Raw genomic sequence first — 5,305 nt, 5'->3', positions numbered from 1 at the left:
CCTCTCTTTCTACTGCTCCCCCTGCTTGTGCTCTCTGGCTCTCTCTGTCAAATAAACAAATAAAATCTTAGAAAAAAAAAAAAAAAAAAGAAAATTTAAAATGATTCTAATAAAAAATTATAAAATACCTTGCAATAAATCTACAAAAGATGTTTAAAACCTTATGAAGAAAATTATAAAAAATGATAGAAAAATCTTAAAGATGAATTAAATAAAGAGGAAACATGTTATGAACATGGGCAGAAAAAGTTGATACGATAAAGAGGTCAATTCTCCACAGGAACATGTGGATTTTATTGAATTCCAATAGAAATCCTGACATGTTTCTTTGGGACCGGGATAAGCTGATTCTAAAATGGGAATGGAAGGGGACGAGAATAGGTAAAACACATGAAAAAGCAGCAGAGGATGGCAGACTTGCTGTAGCAGACAAGCCTCATAACGTGTGGTCGTTAGACTGTGGCATTGGAACTGGGGCAGAGATTGAGACCACTGGAACAGAACAGAGCCCAGAAACACAGCCATAGATGGACAGCAGATATAAACAACAGAGAGGCTTTGCCGATCTGTGGAGAAAAGACAGTTAAAAAAATGGCGATGAGTAATTGGTTATTCATAGAGGAAAGAATAAAATAAAACTGGAACTCTTGGGGTACCTGGGTGGCTCAGTTGTTTGGATGTCTGCCTATGGCTCAGGTTTTGATCCCAGGGTCCTGGGATTGGGCCCCATGTCGGGCTCCCTGTTCAGCGGGGAGCCTGCTTCTCCCTCTTCCTCTGTCCCTCTCCCCACTCATTCTCTGTCTCTCTCTCTCAAGTAAATAAATGGAATCTTAAAAAAAAAAAAAATTGGAACTCTTTTTTGAATGAAATAAAAAAAAAAATCCAAATGGAATTTGAGAACCTAGCAAGAAAAGAAAACTTTTAGAAGAAAATATGAGAGTATATCATATGATCTTTGGCTACAGTACAGATTTAATAAAATACCAAAAGCACAACCTAGGGAAGGAAAAATAAAATAAGATGAAAACAGAGAGGGAGACAAACCATAAGAGACTCTTTACTCAGGAAACAAACTGAGGATTGCTGGAGGGGAGGCAGGTGGGGGGATGGGGTAATTGGGTGATGGGCATTAAGGAGGGCATTTGAAGTAATGAGCACTGGGTGTCGTATGCAACTGAGAAATCACTAAATTCTACCTCTGAAACTACTAATACAGTATATGTTAATTAAATTGAATTTTTTAAAAAAGCACAACTTATACAGAAAAAAAGCCCATAAAGTCAACATCTTTAAAATTAAAAATGCCCAAGTATCAAAAGACATCATTAAAAAGGTGAAAAGACAAACTGCAGACTGGGGGAAAATTTTGCAAAAATACATAACTGACAAAGGATTCAAATCCAGAATATAGAAATAACTAATAAGTCAATAATTTAAAAAACTCAATAGAAAAATGAGTAAAAAATAAACAGGTAAATCACAGAATAAGACACCAGAATGGCTAATATATGCATGAAAAGATGCTCAACCTCATCATTAATCAGAGAAATGCAAACGAAACCATAATGAGGTACCATTTCAAATCCATCAGATTGGGAGATTAAAGTCTGACAGTTTCAAATGTTGGTGGTGATATGGAGAAATGGGAACTCTCCTATCCTGCTGAAGTAAGTGTGAATTGGTAGAAGCACTTCAGAGACCAAGGAGACAATATTTAAAGGTGAACATGCATAAAGATGTATATGCCCTTCGACCCAGGATTTCATTCACTGGTATATGAATAACATAGGTTGACATGGGTATATACCCTAGGTTCCCACACTTGTGTCTGAGGAGACATTTATAAGAACGTTCTTTGCAACACTGTAATAATAAAAATGGGAAACAATATGAATTGCAATCAACAAGAGAATGGGTAAATAAATTTAGGTATATTCCAATAATGAGCTACTGTACATCAGAGGAAATTAATGAAACACAGCTATGCGTGTTATTGTGAACGATTTTCAAAAACATAATCTTACGAAAAGAAGTTTTAGGAACTATTGTGCCAATTTTTATAAAACTTAAAAACGTGAAAAGACAATATTATTTGGGAATATAGACATATCTAGTAAAAGTATGAAAAGAAATGTATGGGAATAATAAACACTGATAAAAAACACATATGGTTTTGCTTTGGCAGGGGGAATGAAATCAGGGAGAGTAACACAGAGCTTCAACTATAAACGTAATGCTTTATTTCTTAAGGTAGGTGATGGCCATTCACCATCATTTATATCTTAGAATGAAATATGTCACTTAAGTAGCACTGTGTGCTTACTGTTCAGAAACATGGACAGAGAGGGAAAAGGAATTGGGAGAGGGAGGTATAGGAAGGTGCAGAAGACTCTTGTTTTTTTAAAACCTTGACCTTTTAAACTACACACAACTGTGGCGTCAATCAAAGTCGACATTATCAAAATAACAAATGACTGAGTCAGGGAGTAATATGTGATATGTTTCTGTAAGATCTTCATTTGTAGATGCTTTATCTCAGTGCTATTCAAATATGGTCCTTAGACAAGTGTGGGCTGGTGATCTAGTCTGCCATGAACTAAATATAGAATCGAGCCTAAGTGTTTGGGAGCTACTATAGCAATTTTAGTTTGTGTTACTTTTATTTTTTATTTTATCTTATTTTTTAAAGTAGGCTCCACGTCCAGTGTGGAGCCCAATGTGGGACTTGAACTCATAACCCTGAGATCAAGACCTGAGCTGAGATCAAGAGTCAGATACTCGGGGCGCCTGGGTGGCACAGCGGTTAAGCGCCTGCCTTCAGCTCAGGGCGTGATCCTGGCGTTATGAGATCGAGCCCCATATCAGGCTCTTCTGCTATGAGCCTGCTTCTTCCTCTCCCACTCCCCCTGCTTGTGTTCCCTCTCTCACTGGCTGTCTCTATCTCTGTCGAATAAATAAATAAAGTCTTTTTTTTTAAAAAAAGAGTCAGATACTCAACTGACTGAGCCACTCAGGTGCCCCACTTTTATAGCAATTTTAGAGAGATTTTATATATGTTAAATCTAATAATTAAAAATGGGATTATATTTTATATTGCACTGTAATTTCATTTTATCCTAGAAATAAACTCATTTTACAGAAGTATTGGAGGGCAATGAATTGAAAACAAACAACGGGTTCTGCAGAAATAATTTAAGATCCATTGCTCTGCCTTAATGAAAATTGTTATCTACATGATTTCTTTTTCTATAATGTGTAGCTTTTCTTGTCCATTGGGGATCTTGTGCTCTACTCGTAAAATATTAATGTTCAGTGTGGGAGTCCAGAATTGTTTTGTTTGGTTCTGGATATGTGCCTTGCATATAAAGATGTGGCTATTCTCTGCATGCATTTTCCCCCAGAGACACATATAAATATAGCTGTAACTTCCTGTTAGTAAACAGTAAGTCTTTAAATTTAGAATTAGGTGGTGAGGCTGACATGTAGAAGTGTAACAAACTGGATTGCTTTCAAAGTCCTATCTTTTCTAGTTAATTGTTAACTCACCAGTGTGCTGCTTTTCTTATATCAAATATCACATGGTGTGTGAAAACACTACAGATAGGGTTCAAGGCAGTTCATGGAGTTTTTGCATGATAACTGGACCTTATACTACAGAGGAATGAAAGACATACATTAATAAAACATTATCATCGTAAGAGAACAACACCAAATCAAATCTCCTCACCAGTGCTTGGCAGCACACATCCTGAGAGGTTTCGGGCTGTGTGCGGCGTCAACCCTGGGTTCCAAAATCTGCAGAATGGCCTGTGTGACAGCAGGAACCCAGTCTCCACGGAATTCTGTCTGTAAGATGCAGCACAGCAGAGGCCTCTGAAATGTCCAAACATACCTGTTTTAGATCTCCTTTTCCCCTTAAGAAAAGACCCCTTTTTAAAAATTACTTTTTTTGAAGCCAGATTACTCACTTCCAGGGTTCTCTTACACCTGCCACTTCCCAAGGGAATTTTTTGGGTGTAATCTTTTAACCTTTCTGGAAGGCTAACAAAACATTGCATATACCTGGCTTTCGCCTCGGAAACACCCTATCCTTTTCCAATCTAATGCTTTTTAAAGGACTTTATTATTTGCTGTCTGGGTTCGTTTAACCCTATTAACATACCAATTTAGCTTCTTTGCTATGTTTTCTTGTTATTTCTCATTTCATTCTTTATATGTTACTTAGCACTTGGGTTCAAGTATAGTATCTTCCACTTTCATACCAAAGTGCCATTCTAGCATTCTTATATCTAATATTTAGCTTTGCTTTGCATTGCGTTCTCATGCTCTCTTAATTTTTTTCCTAAAGTTCATGTTTATCTCTGCACCCAAGGTGGGACTTGAACTCAGGACCGCAAGCTCAAGAGTCGCAAGCTGCACGGACTGAGCCAGCCAGGCACCCCTTTCTCCCTCTTTCAGAAGGAGGAACACGAGGTGGAAGGCAACAAGGATAGCCCTTCCAAAGCCTTTTACTCCTACCAGAAGTCTTGGCAGCAGATTCCCTGCTTCTGCTTTTTAAAAGCCTCCTCCCCTCACCAACCCACTGAGTTTAGGGTTTAACTGAAGTCGGAGACCTTGATTATAGTGTCACCAACCTGAGAGGTTAGGGGCTGTAGTCCCCCTACATCATGTTTCTGAGGCGACAGGGTCATGGGTGAGGACAAGGTGGTAGACTGAGAACAGGTAGTGGAAAAGGTTCCCCAAAATGAGGCGTTCCAATAACCAATTAATGGCTTATTCACTAAAGTTCTGAAGCAATTGGAGTAGTTCAGTTTGGCTGCTGCAGAAGCCGGGGTAGAAGAGCCCGGTGACGTCCTACAGGGCCTGCAAGTTGACACGAGGTCAGGGAGAGCCAGGACAAGTTTAAGTATATGCAAACATGCAGGCGGCGCAGCGTCGGGCCAACAGGGACGGCTCAGGGACTGAGGAAGCGAGCCAGCCCAGAAGTCGAGGCCAGGCTTTGGCAAGAGCTCCTACCCATAGTTCGAAATCCCTACTTGCTGCAGGTGAGAAAAGGAGCCGCAGAACAGCTGACTGAAATGGTCACGTGCCAAGCCCCAGCCCGGCTCTAATTGGCTACAAAAGCTCAGTCTCTTCCACTGTTCGCCTGGTCTTTTCGGACACTACATTTCCCAGAAGGCCCCGCGGTGCTTAGCTCCTCCTAGCTGGATAGATGCGGGCGGTGCCTGGTTTGTCCAGCCTCTACGGGGCTTTAAGAGACAGGGAAGAAGTTCCCCTGTGGGGAGAAACCTTCTGGATTAAAACG

The 5,305-nt window shown here is 39.8% G+C and overlaps 1 long non-coding RNA gene across 1 annotated transcript; it reads right to left on the bottom strand.

Annotated features, from left to right (window-relative positions):
* Positions 1-259: 259 nt before the first annotated feature.
* LOC148108028 (uncharacterized) lies at positions 260-5,048 on the bottom strand. The gene is made up of 3 exons (XR_015721193.1): positions 4,635-5,048; positions 3,728-3,873; positions 260-566 (listed from the first exon to the last, which is right to left on the bottom strand). It is a non-coding gene; the product is annotated as an uncharacterized LOC148108028 (long non-coding RNA).
* Positions 5,049-5,305: the final 257 nt, after the last annotated feature.

The sequence above is a fragment of the Ursus americanus genome, chromosome 22 (genome assembly GCF_024610735.1).
Source record: "Ursus americanus isolate L20-20 chromosome 22, mUrsAme1.1.p, whole genome shotgun sequence".
NCBI lineage: Eukaryota > Metazoa > Chordata > Mammalia > Carnivora > Ursidae > Ursus > Ursus americanus.
This window is presented reverse-complemented; position numbering and strand designations above follow the sequence as displayed.